Source organism: Eptesicus fuscus, chromosome 13, assembly GCF_027574615.1.
Source record: "Eptesicus fuscus isolate TK198812 chromosome 13, DD_ASM_mEF_20220401, whole genome shotgun sequence".
Taxonomy (NCBI): Eukaryota; Metazoa; Chordata; class Mammalia; order Chiroptera; family Vespertilionidae; genus Eptesicus; species Eptesicus fuscus.
Window position 1 is genome coordinate 11,819,997 of NC_072485.1, and position 21,324 is coordinate 11,841,320.

The 21,324-nt window shown below is 36.1% G+C and overlaps 1 protein-coding gene across 2 annotated transcripts in view; it reads right to left on the reverse strand.

Annotated features, from left to right (window-relative positions):
• GUCY1A2 (guanylate cyclase 1 soluble subunit alpha 2) overlaps window positions 1-21,324 on the reverse strand; it is a 352,258-nt gene that overhangs the window by 91,874 nt on the left and 239,060 nt on the right. The window lies entirely within an intron of this gene.

Genomic DNA, 21,324 nt, shown 5'->3' on the forward strand with positions numbered 1-21,324 from the left:
GGGTTTGCAATATTTTCCTGAGAGATTTTTAGTTTCTATGGTTGGCCACAGGGCAGTGATGTTATTAAATAGTATTTGAGGAGACTATTTCAGCAGCCTTTCTTGTCATCAGGCCTTTACTTACATTGCTTTCTGTACTTGAAATATTAATACTCCTGTCATCGTCCTCCAATAATGGTCTGATATATTTTCTTCCATGATCCTCCCTAGGATGCTCTGTCAGATATGATTACTCACTCTTCTCTTTACACCCCTCTGTGGATCTTATCACATTATATTAGAGTTACCTTCATGTCGAGCTGCATGACCTCAGGGCAGAAAGTACGCCTTCGTTAACTCTAGTGGTCTTTACGGCAGTTCTGTCCAATAGAAATACAATGCAGGCCACAAAAATGTGAGCCACATTGAAACTTAAAATTTTCCAGTAGCCATATTAAAATAAGAAACAGGTGATATTAATTTAGTAACATTTTATTCAACCTATTATATCCAAAATATTACCATTTCAAACTGTAATTAACTTGAAAATTATTGAGACTTTTCTATGCCTTGTTTTTTGTAGAAAGTGTTGGAAATCTGATGTGTAAGTACATTTATAGCACATCTCAGTTTGGATTGACCCTATGTAGAGTGTTCACTAGCCACGGCGGCTCAGGGCTACCTCAGTGGGCAGTGCAGCTTGGGAATTTCAACTGGAGCTTGAACATGAGGAGGGAGGTCTCACATTTTTAATGAGTGAAAAGTCAGTTCAATGAAAAGATCAGCAAGGTGTGATGCTATTGTACATCACGGGAGAAGGAAGAAGGAGAAATAGAAAATACTCATAGAAACTGAGCTTCGAATACTCAACTATGGTCCATGAGTAGACTAATTGGAAAGAGGAGGTTTCAAAACACCAAAGTAAAAGGTGATACGTTTTGTAGCATTGTCAAATTACTCTGACATTTGTAGCAATGTCAAATTTCTGAAGGAAAGAAATGTAATGCCTTTGACAAAAGTGTGGGTCTTCTATCATCATCCACATATAGGCATTTAGAAAAAAATGTATGATAGTGATAATGATGAGACAACAAATATATATAACCTCTCCATTTTGCAGACACCAGCAATTACCCTTACTATGATAGATTTTACCATTAAATAAAATGTTACAATCAAGGGCACTGATTTCTTTTACTAGTAATTCTTAATCTAGATAATTGCTTCATGAATTTGATTAATATTCATTTCCACACAGTGCATATAGTTGAAGAGACAAGGCTGAATAAAGTTATGACATTTGAATGTGTAACAAGGCTGCTCATTTTCTTTTCTCAGAGTAATTTATCCTTTGATAAAATGAAATGACCCAACTACAGCTTAGCATTTCTTACTTAGCAATTACTGTTTTTCAACTGAGTGCCATTTGAGTTATTTTATCACAATTCATGATGTTATCAAAATACATTTAACAAAATCAAATAAGTAGGAAAAAAACAGGCACATGAAATTTCAAAATGGACTTCTTAGTAGGTAAAGAGATATTTAAGATGTTCTGAACTTCAGAAATGCCCTTTTAATGAAGATCTAATTGTGGTTTTGTTTGGTATTTATTAGTCTGAGAGTTTTCTTTAGATTTTGATAAGGAAAAGTAAATAAAAGTATAAATACGTTCTTTGATATTTGATAGGTCCCTGTTTTGTTTTTTGTTTTTTTTTTTTGACATATATTTTTATTGATTTCAGAGAGGAAGGGAGAGGGAGAGAGATACAAACATTAATGATGAGAGAGAATCATTGATTAGCTGCCTCCTGCACGTCCACTACTAGGGATTGAATCCACAACCCAGGCATGTACCCTTGACTGGAATCAAACTTGGGATCCTTTAGACTGCAGGCCAATGCTCTATCTACTGAGCCAAACCAGAGTAGAGCGATAATTTCATAGTATCACACCGCTAAATTGCTACCACTCACACTAAGATCCTGGGAGCAGTCTTATGTTCCTTCATATATCTCATCTAATCAATAATAACTTCTGTTAATTTAGGTTCATATGTATTTTTGAACCCCTCTCCATCTCCTCTAATACTGATGCCTTAGTTCAGGCTTGCTCCATCTCTTACAGGATTCCTACAACAATCTCTTAATTGATCTTTTTGCTTCCAAGCTTGTCCTTTCAAACTCATAAGCCACAAATCAACCAGATTTGTCCTTTCCCTGCTGGAAAAAAAAGTCATGCTCTTAACCTGATTCCAGAGTCTTCCACAAATGTGGTTTCGGCCCGTACGCCTCACCTCATGCCCTTGACTGCCCTCCATTTACTTGTATCAAGACTGCACTGGTGCTCTTATTGACAGCAGGTTGGGACTGGGTCCTCCTTGATCTTCCATGTGTTATCCATGTACTAAGTTTTCCCTCACATATAATTATGTGTTTATATGTCTGTCTCTCCCACTAATTTTTGAGCTCACTGAAGTCAGGGAAAGTAATTTGTTTTTTAAACCTTTAGTTCTTCACATAATATGGTATATGCCATAATCTTGAATGGAGAATTTAATTCCTAGTGTTTCAAACCTTAGATGCTCTCAGTAAATGTTAATCCAGATGAATTAAATCTATGCACGTGCCCTGAGTTGGATAAAAAATTCCAGAATTTAATATAATATTCTGAAAACAAAAAGGTTCCCTGTTTTGTAAGTCCTTGGTTTAAGAATCCACCCCAATCTTAGATGAATCATGTTCTAAATTAGAAATTAGGTCAGAAATGAACTGCCAAGAAAACCACAGGTGTACCATAGACATCATTATTAAGTGATGAGTATACCTACTTGCCATCCATTACTGCATTAAGTGAAGAAAATACAGCTTGCTATCACTCAGAACCGAAAGGGCACTAAAGACAAGTTGAGGAGTGTGTGAGAGCCTTTGGAAACTTCCATTTAGCAGAGACTTCCTGTGTGCTTAAAATGAATGTGTGTGTTTTTTCAATTATCAGAGCTTTTGCTTTCTTGAAGAATGTAACTTTCTTCTTGAAGGAATTTAAATCCCTGAATCTAAATTCTCTTCTTGCAGAATTTATCTTGTACACACTTTCCTCACCCTTACATTTTCAGAAGACAAGTTTATGGAAGGTTTCCTTGTCATGTCATATAATGAGCTTGTTTTAGGAGACGCTTGAAGAGCAATTGCGAGCCTGTATCACTGCATGAAAACAGAGCCTTCTAGGGTATCCCTAACATTTAAAAATGGTAATTTGTCATCCCAGAATGGTCAGGTGGAGGTAGGGGCAGAACTCATTTTATGGTACATGGAAAGCAGCAAATTATATATTCATCAAAACCCATATTTCAGTGGGTACTTACATTGTCCTTACACTGCTATGTTTTAATTATGCTTCCTCTTTGACATTTCCAAAAAGGTTGTCTAATCAAATACTTTGTTGTTGCTTTTAAGCTCCTGAGTACAAACTGTTTTGTATAAATTACTTAAAATGCTCTTAATCATAAAGGAAATAATAAATTGTATTAGATTTAGGAGTGAGAAAAACAAGTTAAATTCACTGTGAGTTAACAAAGTATATAAGAAAGTCAAGAAAATGTTGACTATTTGGAAAAGATTTACCCCTTCTAAATAGATCACAGTAAGTGTGGCTAACAGTTACTAGAATACAGTATTCAGACTGAAAATTACTTAACTCTTGTATTTTTATTTAATGTCATCTGCACTTAAAAGAGTATTACTAAACCCCTTAACTATACACACAAAAAAATAATTGAGAAATGTTTTGTTTAATAGATTCTTGCCTTCTTCAAATAATAAGATATTGATTAGCCATTTTATCTTATCATTATGTATTACACCTCTCATTAAATTTCACCCCATTTTAAATAATGAAATCCTATCAAATCTTTACTGTAATCAACATTTGTTGAACATATCAATATTTCAGTGGTTTGATATTTTAATACTCAAATGTTTTTTATGACATGGCATAAACATTAAGCATGTTTATTCCATAGCAATGAGCACTAATGAATACTTCCTCTTTAACTACTTGCCCATCTGTACACAATAGATATCCAATAAAGAATGACTAACCATAAGTAATGACTGCCCTAATATGCAACACAGTTACTCTCAGAATAAACTGTATTTGCAATGTTAGCCCCTCACAATCACCGATGTCTTGCCACTGAAATCTGGGAGCACATCAGTGCCTGGCACCTAACAGATGATTAATATTGGGGAGCAATAGGTTTTGGGGAGAAACTTTGTACTAAACCTGAAACAAACATGAAATGCAAAAGGATCCTGAGATTATACTAGCCAGCGCTAACTGCAGCAACATGCCACTGGCTGTGGATACATGCATGTACCTATGCAGAATGTACACACTAAGTCTCTGCATGTATGTACATGGAATGAGACAACAGGAGACAAAGCAGTTTGATTTCTGGCTCTGCCATACATTATCATGTGACTGGGGCAACTCACTTCATTCATCTGAGCCTATTTTATTTGTAAAACGAGGAAAGCAGGACATACTTTATAGGGTTGCTGTGAAGACTTAATTAACATTACATAATCTCTAACATAATGCTCGGCCTGAAGTAGACACTCAACAACTACTAGTATTTCTACTACTAAAATAATGGTGATGTTTGAATGAATGAATGCAGGTTATAATCAGGGAAGTAAGGCAATAACCAAAAGGCTTATCTATATTTTACCTAAATTCTATATTTTACCTTATCTTACCTAAATTCTCTGTTTGCCTTCTCCCTAGAAGTGAAGCACCTCTCCCTTTCAGTATGCAACTCCATTCAGCTTTAACACTGATCCAAAAACTGCTGAATGGGGGTGGGAAAGGAGAGAAAGAGTTCACTCCTCTGGAGCCCCAAACCTCACATTGAAATGCAAGGGAGTCAAAGGACAAGGATTAGGAATCAATATTGTGAGATTTTAAATTTGCATATACAAATAGCTATGATTGTGTGGTTTATAGCTAATATCGCTGAAGTTGACGACGGTGATACGATAAAGAAATTATTCAGGAAAGGAAGGTTTGTTGTTTGAAAGTATCAGAAAGTTTCCCAAGGGAATGTAGAAAGATGAAAAAGCACCATCGGAAAAGAAACATGGAGGGCACCAGAAGAAACAAGCGACACTGGTCAGAACCCGTTTTCCATGCTAACAGGTATGAATAACCACTGGATTTCAAGACACCAAACATGTTTTATGAAATAATATATTTGAGAAGTATCTTATATAATAAAAGCCTAATATGCAAATTGTCCCCTCCACCGGGAGTTCAACCAGGGGGCGTGGCTGGCAGGCCAACGGCAGGAAGGAAGGCCCCGGCTGGTGGAGGTAGTGGTAGGTGGCCGGGGGAAGGGAGGCCCCGGCTGGCAGCCACTAGGGACCCTACCTGTGCACTAATTTCTTGCACTGGGCCTCTAGTTGGTTTAATAAAAGTTAAACAAATGTCTTAACTTTGAGGCTTTTCAGAATCTCTAAAATTTTAATGTGCTCTGTGAATCCTCATGTTGAAGGCAGCCATTTCCCAGTTACTTCATCATGAACCTTTCATTTAATATGACATCCATGAACATCACCTGAGACAGGTTTACAGGCATATGGGGTGGGGTGAGGGCTCCCAGGAGGGGCTGTACACACCAGCGAAGGTGCTGTTCCCGTGTGGGAAGGACTTTGTGGAAAGGGTATAGCTGCCGTGAGGGTTCTCATCACCTCACCTGTTCACCTACCCTGTAGTTTTAACAACGCCCTTCCGTTAGACTGTGTCCTAGCAGCACTGCCTGTGGGTCCGTCCCTGTGCAGTGACACCCTTGAACCTCACAGCTGACAGGAAGAGGCAGCCAAAGCTCAGACATGGTTGGTGGGATTTCCTAAATTCTTAAGCTCTCATTTCCTCCAAAGAAAATGAAGAAGTAAAAAAGAACAAAGTATTCCTTAAAAACACACACATCTGATTTTGAGGGCAAGGTGGGTGGTTTAATTATTATGATACACCTTCAGAACATAAAAAGTACAGGTAATTTTCTCTTTTCTAAAAGGTGATTATGATAATAGAGCTCTGCTCTTGGGAGACTAAAAGCTTTTTCTCTGTGAAAGGAGAAAAGAAGCTTAAAAATGACAACTGTCAAAACAATAAACCTGAAACAAACATGAAATGCAAAAGGATCCTGAGATTATACTAGCCAGCACTAACTGCAGCAACATGCCACTTGGCTGTGGATACATGTGTGCACCTATGCAGAATGTACACACCAAGTCTCTGCATATATGTACATAGAATGAGACAACTGGGGACAAAGCAGCGGAGGGGAAAATAGGACCCAGCATCTCCTGATCCAGCCCTTCTGTATCCCACCCTGTTTGTACTCCTAGGGATCTCAATGATTTTACCCATTTATAGACTCAAATACTGACAGATGAAATTAAGAACCATGGAACACGGTTTCTTGAGAATTTAGTCAACTCGTTTTTAACTGACCTTGAGAGTACGCAATTATATAATACTAGAGGCCCAATGCACGAATTTGTGCAAGGGCCTTGCGGGGGTGGGGGAAAAGGACAGACCCCTGCTGCAGTGGCCACCTCCCGTCTCTACCTCGGCCCCACCTGCCACAGCTTTGTCCGGTCTAATTAGCATATTACGCTTTTATTATTATAGATGCTATCTTTCAACCTCTTGGTTCCTTAGTTTAATTACCTTCTCAGCCGGTGATTTTCCAAACTCCAGGTTTTGAAAATAATTTAGGAAATTATGAAGAGCATTTTTTAAATTAAGAAGAACAGAACAGAATAACATAGCATAGTATAGAATAGAAAATATCAGGTTGCTTTGTACGCATTAAGGGTAAATATTAGTTCATTAATTTTTGCCTCTGTATGCCCAGTAGAATCACAATTTAATTTTTTCTTACTTTTGTTCATAAGAAAAATTGAAATCCATTATTTTAGGTAATAGTTGGGTGTCAGGTTCTCATTTGTGCTGTGGGATAAATCACATTACCTGCACCATGCTTATCATTATCCCCTGGTGTCCCACTCTGCAGCTTCTGGGCCCACCTCTGAGTTCAGCCACAGCTGCTTTGGATAGTTCTAGAAGGCCTTAGACTCACTCTGTATTGATAATTTCTTGCCTCAAGAACATCAGAGGTTTCTCTAATGCTGCAGAGTCCTCTGGGATTAATGCAGCCTGGAAGGGAGAAAGTTAATGTCCTTGGACGTTAACCTTAAACCCATATAGGCTAGAGTGTCTGGAAGGAATATGTACTGCATGCATCAAATATTTATTCATGGCTTAATTTTATGGTAATACTCTAGGAAACTCTACCTATAGTTGTCATGGATGAATAGAAATAAGAAATATATATAGTAAAGCTTGGGACAATGGAATTATATAACCAATTGCCTTTATATATAGGGCAGGTGGGGAAAGTCCAATTTCAAGGTAATGAAATGTACTCCTTGTTTCACCTATAACTCTTAATAGAATCATCAAAGTATTAATCTTAAATTATTGACAGTATGCTTTTCAAAATTTTTCTACTTGGTGATAGAAGGAGATAAGGTGGTAAGCTCATAATAGATTATATTACAAAGTTGTACACCTGAAATTTATATAATGTTATTAATGTTACCCCAATAAATTTAATAATATTTTAATTATATCACTTTACACTAACACTATATTATGAAAGGATTCATAATTACTCAGCAAATAAGAGAAATGTATATGACATAAACATAAAACTCCTCAAAATCCATATGCAAAAATACCATGCAAGCTATAATGAATTTTTAAAAATATGGACAATAATAACTACTGTTGATAAGGATGTATAACTATTGCAACCCTCAAACATTCCCAGTCAAATATAAATTGTGCAGCTGCTTTGGGAAACAATTTGGCAGATCTTCAAAAAGTTAAACAGACTTACCATTTGAGCTAGCAATTGTATTCCTAGGTACATACCCAAGAGAATTGAAAATGAGTGTTCACTTAAAAGCTTGTACATGGATTTTCATAGCAGCATTATTTATTGTAGCAAAAAAAACCCAAAACACACACACACAATAAGGTCAATCGATGGGTGAATGGGCAAACAAAATGCGGTCTATCCATGTACAATGGAACATTATTCAGCCATAAAAATGAATGGAATGCTGACACATGCTACAACATGGATGAACCTTGAAAAATTATGCTAAGTGAAAAAAAACTCACAAAAGGCCACATAGTGTGTGATGAAATGTCCAGAATAAGCAAATCCATAGAGACAGAAAGGTTAGCAGTTGTCAGAAGCTAGGGGGAGGGGAGGGAAATGGGAAGTGACGGCCAATGAGTACAGTGTTTCTTTCTGAGGTAATGAAAATGTTCTGGAATTAGATAATAGTGATGGTTGAACAAATTTAATATGATCATTAAATATACTGAAAACCACTTAATTGTACACTTTATAAAAGTGAATTTTATAATGTTAATTAAATATCACTTTAAAAAATATGGTATTGAAGTCCCCCTCTGTCTTACACCATAACAGAAGGACATGAGAGTAAAATGTCACCTGGAACACAGACCCCAAAGCACAGTTCTTCAGAAACACGTATCAGCCGTGAAAGTGGGTGATGAAACCTCATCTATTCACGTGACTTAGATGATATCCAACATAGCACAGCCACATGTAAACATCCAGCACTAAATGTACCAGTAATAACAACATAATACAATATTAAATATTTCAATAAGCTATCATAAAACCAAAATTCTAAATCCTATACAGGAAGGACTGGCCCTTGCTGCAATTAGAAAATATAGTACCAATTCAAATTGCATAAAAATACAGTAAGACTCTACCAGGAATAAAATGAATTAAGCAGCATTATAACTAGTTGCCAAATAAGAATGAAATATTTTACTTACACCAATCACTTCAAAACCCTTCACTACAAGGCATTTTTTAATGTAGTAGTTTTAGCATCATAGTGGAAGTAGAATAATTTCTATATTTTATCTTAAATATGTTCTCAACCAGAAAGGCAATTTCCCTTTTTATTTTTCTCCATATATTTCTTTCTTTTCCTTTGGGAAATATTTTTCAAGGTGTCCCTGGATTACAAGAATAGAAACATACCTGATAGGTCCTACTTGTCAATCAAGTTGACAATTATAAAATAAAGTCAGCTATTCTGCTGAAGTTTAACTTTTAAGTATGAAATTTTAGCTCTGGAATTTAATCGTGTGAGTTCCTCTGAAATGAAAAGATGCCTAGTTAATTATCTCTATGTGCCACAGCATATTAATTCACATGTCTCCTCTTTAAGGATGCTACCCTAATGGGAAAGTGCTGCTATGTAAAATATTTGAATAGCCCAATCATTAGTGCATTTTGTACTTTTCACAGCAAAGGCTTGATAATGACAATTCTAATTATAGTTAATGAGAGGAAGGGCTCATTATTCAATCTTTGGTAACCTCAGTGAATTTTGGAAGTTGTCTCTAGAATCACTACATTAAAATGTACATGTCAAAGGAATGAATATGTTCAATTTCTGAAGTCTCATCAGCGTAGGCAGTAAAGGATGTACAGGAGAATTGGGTCTGATCAGTTTAATTAAGCCCAGTTTGTGAAGACTCTCTTCTGAAGTTTTATTCTTCTTTGGTCAGTGTCATTCATCTAGTCATTAGATACATCACTTCTCTATTCCCTTAGAGATTCCCTTCCTGGGAACGGACATGAGTGGTTTCCAATATGTCTGACTACTGACAGGAATGATACTATTTTACCAGCCAGGTTCCTGAGCTATGGTTATTAACAGATCATATGCAACACCGACAAGAATTTTCTGATTCATTTTAAAGAGTAAACTTCTATCATTGGAATTTAAAATATAAAGATAACATTATGTTCCCTAAATACCATCATAATGGGCTTACTTATAGAATAAAATTATATACTAAATTGCAGTTTTATACACCTATTGAGTCCCCGGTATCAAGCACATAGTAGTTCCTTGATAAATATTTAGATATAAAAGCAATGTGTGGTAAACTAAATAAAATATATATATATAAAATCAGGGCATCACTTTCCCTACTTGTCAGAATGAATACTCTGCATTAAGGCATCCATTTTAACTTAATTGAACAAGTACTAATTAATTGCTTGCACTATAATATATAAAGATCAACAAGACATAGTCCTGGAGATGAAAGTTCTAATACACAGGATATACATAAACAATTTATTTGCAACAGCAGAGTGTGACAAAAGTTATAAATTTCCTAAGTAAAAAAACAAATAATTATCATTAAAAAGAATGTGAGTATTGGGGATAACATAATAGGAATTGAGTTGGCAAGGAAGGATGAATAAAATAGGAGGACAAACAAACAAAAACACAAGACAAATAAAACAATAATAACATGGCTAAAGTAAAGAGATAGCATTATACAGAATGGCAATTAGTCTGGTATGTTTAATGCCATAATATTATGGTGGAATGTTATTTGTTTAATTGGATGTCAGCTTGAAAAGGTAGCTTGGGAACAGATTAAAGGTACTGTTCAGACCTTATTTTACAGGCAATAGGAGCCAACAGAGTGGCTGTTTAGGCATAAACAGAGAAGAAGAATTTAGCATAGGAAGAGAGGGAAGCTTTAAAAGATGACAATTTTTTGTTAATAGTCGAGGAAATTTTGTTGACACATGGGGGCCAGTTGAGAGGAGAGATGAAAGAGGCAAAGAAAAAAACAAAAAGCAAAAAACACTTGCCCTAGCTTGTTTGGCTCAGTGAATAGAGCGTTGGACTATGGACTGTGGACTGAAGGGTCCCAGGTTCGATTCCGGTCAAGGGCACATGCCCGGGTTGTAGAATAGATCCCCAGTTGTGGGTGTGCAGGAGGCAGCCAATCAATGATTCTCTCTCATCATTGATATTTCTATCTCTTCTATCTCTCTCTCCCTCTCCCTTCCTCTCTGAAATCAATATAAATATTTAAAAAAAAAACACTTGAGAAAGGACTATATTAAGGCCTATATACCTAAGGATTAATATTGAACTCAGAATCTATTTTGTTTGATTGCATTTACCTGTCTGTTAATGATACTAGTCATCACAATAATTACACCTGTCCTTTGGGTTTTTTCTGTAGAGTCCAACCATTTATGATTGGTGAACATGAATAAAGAACTGTTAATACTCTCTTAGTGGCTTATGTATGCCATACAAAACGTCAAGTACGGAAAAATGAACCTGATGGCAAAACTTGGATCATGACAGGTCAAAGGAAAAAAGAAAAAGAAAAAAGAGCTATGTTGGACAGGGGTGTGGAAGAAAAGTTGGGATGTTCACACTGATGTTTTCTATAATTTCATTTAATTAGGAAAGAAAGGGTCTATTGAGGTTAAAGTAGTAAGGTTAAGAGACAATTGAAGGCCAGTAAAAATTATTTGCAACTGACACAGCTAGAGCAGCTGGTATAGTAAAATGACATCCCTGAAAATTTAGGGACCGACTGAGTTAAAAAGGTATGCATTTATAATGGGTATTTAATTACCATGATTATGTCATTTTCTCCATTAATGTTCATTAATTCCTGACCAAGAATTTTCTATTTAGGTAGTCTGGTATGATGAAATATAAGGACAAGTAAAATTAGAGGGTTGTTAGAAGCAATGTTGAATGAGATGAGACAATGGAATCCTGGCTAGATAAGGTATTATCTGCATTGAATGGAGTCCTCCCTCAGCCCAGATTCATATGCTCAAATTCTAACCTTCAGGACCTCAGAATGTAATCCTGTTTGGATATAGTTTCTTTGCAGATGAAACTGGTTAAAATGAGGACATACTGCAGTAGGGTGAACCCCTAATTCAATATGACTGCTATTCATATAAAAAGGAGAAATTCGGACAGAGGCAGACTTGTGTGCAGGGAGAATTCCATCTGAAGACTGCCAAGTAATTGCCCAAAGCTAGGAGAGCGATCCTTCCCTTGTGTCTTCAGAGGACTTTGGGGCCCCGCCAACGCCTTGATCTTAGGCTTCTAGCTCCAGAACTGTGAGACAATCCATTTCTATTGGCATAAGTCTAGTTTGCAATACTTTGTTATGGTGGCCATAGCAAATGGATACAGAAGACAAACAGCCAAAAGAGAAATAACAGACTGAAAACCTAAGTATGGATAAGGCCTGGAGGTCAGTGATTGTGAAAAAGGTGGAACAGGAAATGGCAGAATAGAGGATGTGATTAGGGAAGGGCATTAAGAGTTTCGATTCTAGGGTTGAGACAGTTCTAAGCTGTTAAGTTCTGGGGCATGGCTGTGTGTGAATTTCTGAATTGGGATGTAACAACAATGCTAATATAGACCTATCATTTATTAAAAATGTATGAGCATACATTTTTATAATATTCATAATTATTCCTTAGAATAGCTCCTTAATAAGTTAATAGTATCTATAATTTCAAATCTGGGCAAAGTGTAAAAATAATTACTCTAATTTCTTTGATATGTTTGAAGATGGCAGCAGTAAGAAATAATAATAAAAATGTTCATTCCTGAAAACATATCAAAACACTCTATTATTTTCAAAAAGAAATACTTCGTTAGAGATGAGATGCAAAAGGCTTGGGGATTCAAAAGGGTACTCATTTACATATTGATGTTTCCTCTTCTCAAGCTAACAACTGACCCAGTTTAACAGTGGGAAATGCTTGAAGGTTAGAAGAAGAAATTTACTTGTGAACTTTGACCGAATTCTAGTGAATAGTTGTCTCAAAATCATCATCGAGGGGTTGCAGCAGAAGGATGACTCAGGAACAGGGAAAATACAATTAATAGTATTTGAAATACTTCAGAGGAAACAGTAAAAACAGTAATACTCTGTTAATAGAGAAATGACACGCAAAAGGTCAAAATAATTAGACTTCTGCCACAGATTTGTGCGGTGTTTCCTACTTCTTTCATGTGATTACCTCAGAAACACCCTTCCCAAATGATATTTCTTCTAGCACAATGAACAGTTGCTGGAAAAAACAGAAATGATTTCAAAATTATTTCTCCTTCTGGTTGGCCTTATCTTCTTCACTAGCTTCCTTGGTTAAGTTTCAAATGTTGATATTTCATTGCTAAATAGTTACATATATTTTTTATACTTGTTTTTATTGTATGTGGGATGAGAGAATTGTCCTCTAAATTTTTTTAATATTAAAATTACCAATTGTTACTTACTCATAACTGCATTTCCTAAGGTCCTATATAATTACCCTTCTGTAATTTATCTCTGGTTAGTGGTGGCTAAATTAGAATATAAGAAAAAAAGGAAGGGCATTTTAGCCCCAGTTCAGTAAAGCTGAAAGCTTAATTTAAAATCATAATTGTGTTACCAGACAGCACAGCAAATCATAAGACATCATTCTTCAGACAAATACATTTGGCTCTAGAATCTGGCATTAACTGGCCATAACAATGCTATAAAGCTGGATAGAAACATGTCTTCCTGAGACATTTTTTGAATTAAAATACTAATCTACTTGAACACACTAATAAACACACTAATAACTTTTCCTTCTTGAATAAGGATTAATCATTTTAGAGCAAATTTTTGAAGGCATAAACAGTCCTTAAAACACCAAACATAAAAGGTAATCTATGCCATAATATTTATGGCTGATATATTTTGCTGAGACTTCTGAAAAAATCTATATTTTTAAAATATGGTATGACTTTTGCTTTCCTGGGCATGCCTTTTTAAATCATAAGATGAGAATTTTCACAAATTAGAGTTAAAAAAATAAGAGAAAAGAAAAATTATAGATAATGATGTTTGGATATAGTTTGCAATAACATAGCTAGATAGTGAAAACTGGTTTCAATATAGCACAGGATACTCCATTGCATGGAGTAAGACATCACACTGTAATATAGCCTCATTATACAATGAAGCTGTTCCACTTTATTTCATTATACCTTTGGTAGCAAATTATTAATTTCTATTTTGACTAGTAAAGGTAAAATATGAGCATGGGATACATTTAGTATGTTTCAAAAAGAAGATTCTGAATACGAAAATGTACAGAAAGAGGAACATGAGAAAATAAGATTAAAAGAATGGAGACTACTATAAATTTATACAAACACCAAAAGTCAGTGTACCAGGTAAATTACATGGCAAAAACTTTGCAAATATAAAAGGACTTTGACTTGCACAGCTAAGGATCAGAGAGGAAAAGCAATATAATGCAGAGATATAATAACTATCAATGCCATAAGAACTAAATGGAATACTCTATCAATGCTGAGGAATTATCATAAAGAAATTACTTTCTGGACTAAAGGTCATTAAGTAAATTCAATTCCTTGATCTATTTTCTATATAATGCAGTTAAACTAATTCTGATATTTTGTATCCAGTTGTTCCTCTGAACGTGTTTTAATTGGCATTGGTTCCTTCCCATTTAAAACTTATAGTGATGACTTGTGACTAATTAATCAGAAATTTGCTCATATTAATATCTGCCAGTACAGTTTTCTTTTGTGACCATTATTTCTAACCGCCCTAATATTCCTGACCAAATGCTTGTCAGCACAATTGTATCCAAAAAAGTTGATGCTCCCACCCATTTTTAGCTGAGAAATTTTTTTTCCTTGTTCAGTTTTAGTCACTGCCTGCTGATCATGCCTCATAAATAGAATACATAGGAGAAAGCTTGTGCTTACTTTATTTTTAAACTATATTTATGAGTTTTTAAAGGACAGATACAGATAAAGAAGGGAAAAAATAGTCCTCCATGATGGCGCTGTCTGTATAACACCAGCTCATAATAAAAATGAATACAGACAGTAATTTGTGCACATATGGAAAATTTAAACATATCTAAAACTTCCGGATTAAAAGTAAAAATAAAAGCCCTTCTCCTAAATTAACTAGTGCATTATTCATGATATTTTTGGAGTAATTAATTCTTAAGTAGCCCATAGAAAAATGGCAAGCACTTTTCTGAAACTGAGAGAAGGGGAACCTGAGGGTGGAAGGTAAACAGAGAGGAGGCAGAGAACAACGCTCAGGCCTGGGGCAGAAGCCTGGTGGGAAAGGTGCCCCGTGTTTTCTCTCCTCCATGTCTGTGCCTTTTCTTAGGTAAGCTGCCAAGCACGCTGAAATAATCGAGCATAGGCTATTGACTACTTGATAAAGCTTTCAGATAAACTAATAATCAAGACAAACAGGTTGAATGGAATCCTGGAGTCTGAAAATCTGGGCGGCTGATTGAATTTCGAACTGAATGGATTTAAGTGACCAGATGTGTTGGGATTGTGTAGAGAATTTTGACTTAATGAGAACCAAGAAAAAAGCAGATTAGTATTTGGCACTCCTGCAGTTAGTCTGTAACTCAATTATGTAGTTTTGCACATGAGAGAAATTCAGTAAATGCTTGCTGGCTGAATGATCAAACCATTTTACTATATTTTTCACTTCCAATCAGTGCTTTGGTTATTACAAATATAAAAGTGATCTTGGATAGCCTAATATGCAAAAGGATCAACTGATACCATCTGGAAAATAATATGTCCTAAAGAGCAGTGTTTCTTTTAAATTCTCAGTGATGGTTTTAAATCTGTTTTCCTGGAGAAGACAGAGATTCCGACTTTTATAAGAAGCTGATATTATAGAAAGTTATATTTTAATACTATTTCCAACTAAATTTTTTCTTTATAGATTTTGAAGTATTATAAAATTACCAATTTGGGCCTTCTAATCTTGAATGCAGACAAAATTATCCTCATTATTTCAACATCTGATACCATTATAATAACCTGGTTCTTATTTAACAGGAAAGGAGCAAAGGGGAGACTAGATAATATAGGCATGACATTTATACAGTTTTGCTAGAAAGCGTCAGATAACATTCTCCAAGTCTGCTCCCCACAGATCAATGGGGGAAGGGACTAGACAACAGACACATGCCGAGCAAGGTCTGTGTGACATGGAAAGATACTGCCAGTCACACCTGGGAGAGAGTCAGTGGCCAGAATAGACATGGCCATTACAAGGGCATTAAACCTAAAATACTTAACTCCTAAACAAAGGAAGTTCTCTCTCTCTTTCTTACTGCTGTTGCCTGACTCCTGGCTTGAGGAGCTCCCATGCTCTGCACCCATCCACATGGCTCACAGCCACGTGGACCCCACACAACGGACTAATGGGCTTTCACTAGTGTAATGCCACATAGGACCCAGCTCCACCACAGAACAGAAGCTCTGGACACTGGCCCTGCTTTTAGCTCTACTGAGCCCCCAGCTGCACATTTTCCAGGACTGGTTAAGAGGTCAATGGGGGAAAATATGTAATACATTAAACAATAAAGAATTATTTTTAAAGAATACTTTTCCCAACAGACACATTAAAAAAAAAAAAAACACCATTCTTTTGAACACTTTAAATATATAAAATTTTTGTTTGTCAATTATATCTCAATAAAGCCAGGAGAGAGAAAAATAAAGGCAACAAGACTTTGAAAACCAAGAGCTGTAACTCTACACAAATAAAATCTACTCACTCTCCTGTGCAAGGTTTAGAAAATGCCTTTCTAAAACTATCGCGAGAATCTCACTCCCACTAGAGATGGAGGAATTCTACCCACCCAATCCTCCAGCAACACATGCACAGTAGAGTCAATAGAGTTTGCCTCAAGTTAGGATACCTTTCAATCATTGCACTGCTATTGCATCTAAGCATCCCTTCCATTTTTTTTTTCTGATGGAATTTGGTTATTTATTTATTTATTTAATGAACACCCCTTTCTTAAAAAAGAGAGAAAAGCAGTATTTTTTTTTCAAGTAAGATTAAAGTTATTACCTTAGTCATAAGATTAGGAATCATATGTTGTAATTATATTGTAGGAGATAGTATAAAGTAATGGTTAAGAGCATGGACTTTGATTTGAATTCCAATTCTGAATCTACTCTTAGTCTTATTTACCTATTTACCTTTATTTGACAATAAGTCTCTTAACCTTCCGAGTCTTGGTTTTATCATTTGTAAATAAGGATAACAACTGATTCATGATCCATGTTATTTTAAGACATATAATAACATGCAATGCATACATTAGTCCTCACCCCATCTGTGGTTTCACTTTCCCAGGTTTCAATTATCCGCAATCCACTGAAAACATTAAATTTAAAATTCCAAAAATAAACAGTTCATAAGTTTTAAATTGCAAGCTGTTCTGACCAGCATAATGAAATCTTATGTTGTCATACTCCATCCCACCTGGGATGTGAATCATCTCTTTGTCCAGCATATCCACACTGTATATGCAACCCACCCACTAGTCACTCAATAGTCATTTATGCTACCAAATCAACTGTTATGGTATCTCAATGCTTGTGTTCAAGTCACCCTTATTTTACTTAATAATAACCCCATAGCATTTCAAGTCTCATCCAAGTGTTTCCAAAAACCTAAAAAAAATCTGTCACTATTAAAACAGAAACATTACTGAGAGAAATCCAAGTGTCTATTTCCACTTGCTAACCATGTCAGTGATTGATAGGTGTTGATTCCATAAAATGTAATTTTTGGGAGGATCAGGGCCATATTACATTTGTTTACCTTATATCGCCAGGCCCGAACCCACTGTCTAGAAAACAGTAAGTATCCCCAAATCATCTGTTGAACAAAGGGGTGAAAGTCACTCCTAGCAAGTTTCCAGCCAGGATCATGCAAAAGCAGGCTTCCTCTCAGTTGGAACAACAAACTGCCTTCAAAGTAAAAGCCTTTCATCCTTTGAAACATTCAGTGCATAGTCTGAGCGTATGTTCCTAACAACCTGCTGATTGTATGATCATTTGACCATCAAAATAACTCTGTTTCTTCAACTTCAACATGTCTCCCACTGGGAACTATATGCATGTATTTTGGACATCACTGTCAAAATTATATTTCCTCAAAGAGTGAGGCATGAATTAATGAAGTTTTATTAATTTATATTTTTATGGTTGGTTTAACCTTTTAACAAACACAGAAAGGGCAAGTTATAAAGCAAAATAATTTCTTAGAATTGAATCTATATGTAAATTTGATCTTGTAACATTGGCACATAAGGTGACAATTTCTGATATAGTAGGAAGCATTACAAATGTGCAGAAATCAATTCAGCCATTAGGAAAAAGCATGAGTTGCTAGGAAACCACACTCCAAATAAGGAATATTATAGTAGTGACCCAGACAATTACCATATGGCTGACATGACATCAACACAATGCTTAACAGATTTTTAAAATCACTTGTGACATTCAATTGTTCATACCATATTTGCAACTCAGATGATTAAAGAGTTGCCTTTCAATGACTCAAAAATTTAATTGTAGGGACAAAAAAATACAAAATCAAATTGAATTAATAACAATGAGAAATGCTTCCTAGGGCTTGCCAAGTCTCTCTGATGTATTTAGGACACATGTATATAATTGGTACTTGGTATCTCCTAACTTCGCTTCATTGAATGAAGTCCATTTAATTATTTAAAAAATCTACTTTTGCATTACAATGTGTTTGTATATTCAGAGAAAAAGAAAGGACTTTAAGAATATGCAATAGCCCAGCCAGTGTGACTCAATGGTTGAGCTTCAACCTATGAACCAGGAGGTCACAGTTCAATTACTGGTCAGGGCACATGCCCAGGTTGTGGGCTCCATCCCCAGTAGAAGGTGTACAGGAGGCAGCTGATCAATGATTCTCTCTCAACATTGATGTTTCTATCCCTCTCTCCCTCTACCTACTTCTCTGGAATCAATAAAAAATATTTTTAAAAATACACAACAGCCCTGGCCAGTGTTGCTTAGTGTATATATTATTGGCCTAAGCACCAAAGGGTCATGGGTTCAACTCCAGGTCAAGGTTATATATATACCTGGGTTGCAGGTTTCATCCCCGCCCCAGTTGGGGCACATGAGGGGAAACAACCATCAATGTGTCTCTCACTTTAGTCCCCACCCCCAACCTCTCTCTCTCCTTCCCTTCCTCCCTTCCAATCTGTAGAAAAAGAATACAAAACAGAATATACGCTGTAGTTATGGTTGGTTGATTATCTTTTGTGTGCTAATTTTCAGGGGTCAATTTACTTAGTGTAATTTTGCATCATTTTTGGTATTGTCAGATTCAAGCTGCTAATGTTGACATATGTGCATATGACAATTAGACATAAAAGAGATTAAGTCAAACTTGCAGTAAAAGATAAGAGCTCTCTTGTTCAATAATGCCAGAAAAGGGGACCTTACTCCAAAAAATAATGGGCTGACCTATCCCCAAGATGGGTTTGGGAAATCATGTCTTCAAGTCTCTTTATGAGTGAGAGAAATGGCAAGGCAGAGATTCTGATTCTTTACTAAAATTCAGGTAAATAAAAATATGAGCTTCCTAACTACTTGGAGCCTCACACTTCTAAAGCACACCACACAGAATCAAATGACAATGAATGCCTTTACTAATAAATATAATGTTTAGCCCTTTGTTAGGACATTGTAAAGTACCCTGGTGGGGGCACTCTCTGGAGATAAGCTAAATAAATGAAATAGATTATAATCTCTTTAAGGGTATTTATCCCCTAGTGATTTTTATGTTTCCTTTCACTGATGTATTATTACAATTTTTTTAATGAAGTAAAATTATGCAAATACATTCATGAGGAACTGCATGGAAAATCTGTGTGACAAATATAACAGAACTTTTCAGCAAGGCCAGCACTTTTTGAAATGTGTATCTGATAAATGATTTTTGATAGACTGAATGTACAATTAAAAGTGTGTGACTATATTAGGATTAACCATGATAAAAGATAAAAGTGAAAATAAATTAGCAATGGAATTCTATCTCATTTATATACACGTTACTGTATAATATTGTGTATTACATCATTAGGCTGACATCTTTAAGGGTGCTCTGTTTATTAAAGCTTGGCCTATAGCAGTGATGGCGAACCTATGAAACGCGTGTCAGCACTGACACTCGTAGCCATTTCTGATGACACGCGGCCGCTGAGGCAGCCGCATGCCGAGGATGAAACATTTGCTGCTCCTGAGGATGAAACACTTGCGACTAGAGTCTTGGAGTTAGACTCTAACTCCAAGACTCTAGTCGCAAACGTTTCTTCCTCCCTTATTAGACACTCTGTACCGGAGGTCTGTAGGCCAAAACAACAGAAGTCCGGCACAGAGCGTCTAGTTCTGGGACTTCCGGTTAAGCCGGGATCTTTGCCCTCACTTCCCCCGGCAGAGCAGGGAGCAGCGGAACGCAGCAGGGGACGCATCTCTGGGGGCCCTGCCATTACCAGTAACCAAATAACAGTTAACCACAGCAACCATTATCTACTGTTCTTGGGTGACATGGATTTCTAATCCATCATTACTGAGATAAGTGAGGGGGAGGCTGGGAGAGGCGAGGGTTTGTGGATTGCTATGGGTGCCGTTTCCCGCCATTAGAAATAGCAGCAGCCATTTTAATTCCCATAAGGAACACCATCTTGCTCCATAGTGCAGACTCCATTTCACCACTATTACTGTTGTGCACCCTTATTAACCCCTATTTCTGCTTATTAACCCTGCCCTTTCCTGAAAGACAGTTATATGCACCATTTTGTGGTTAGTTAGGCTAGTTAACCCCTAATTGCCTGCAGGCCTAACAAGCTATTTATAATTCTATCTTCTGTCACTGACCCCCTGATGGAGAACCCAAAAAATAAAACACTAAGGTTAAGTAAAGGAAGTGGTAATAGCAGTGGCCGACCCTTTCAAGAGACATGGACCGAGATGTATGGCTTTATAGAAAAAAAATGGCAGATCATTTTGCGTTCTATGTACTGAAATGGTTGTAAGCAGAACGTGGAATATAAATAGACATTTTGAAACTAATCATTCCCAGCTCTTGGAAAAAAGTGAGGATGAAAGGAAGGAATACATTTCCAGGCAGCTACACCTTTATAAGAGCCAATCTAATTCCATCCTTAAATTTATGAAAGGCTCTACAAATTTAACATCTGCAAGTTTGAGCATTGCTCACTCTATAGCTCAGCATGGAAAAGCGCTCAGTGAGGGAGAACTTATTAAAGAAACTCTCCTAAGATGTGCACCAGTTTTATTTCACGATATGCAGAATAAAGATGCAATTATTAAGAGAATATCTGAGTTACCACTCAGTAGAAATATCATAAAAGACTGAATAATGAGACTGAACACAAACGTACAACAGCAATTAAAGAGAGACATAAGGAAGTGTAAATATTTTTCGATCTCTCTTGATGAAACTACTGATGTC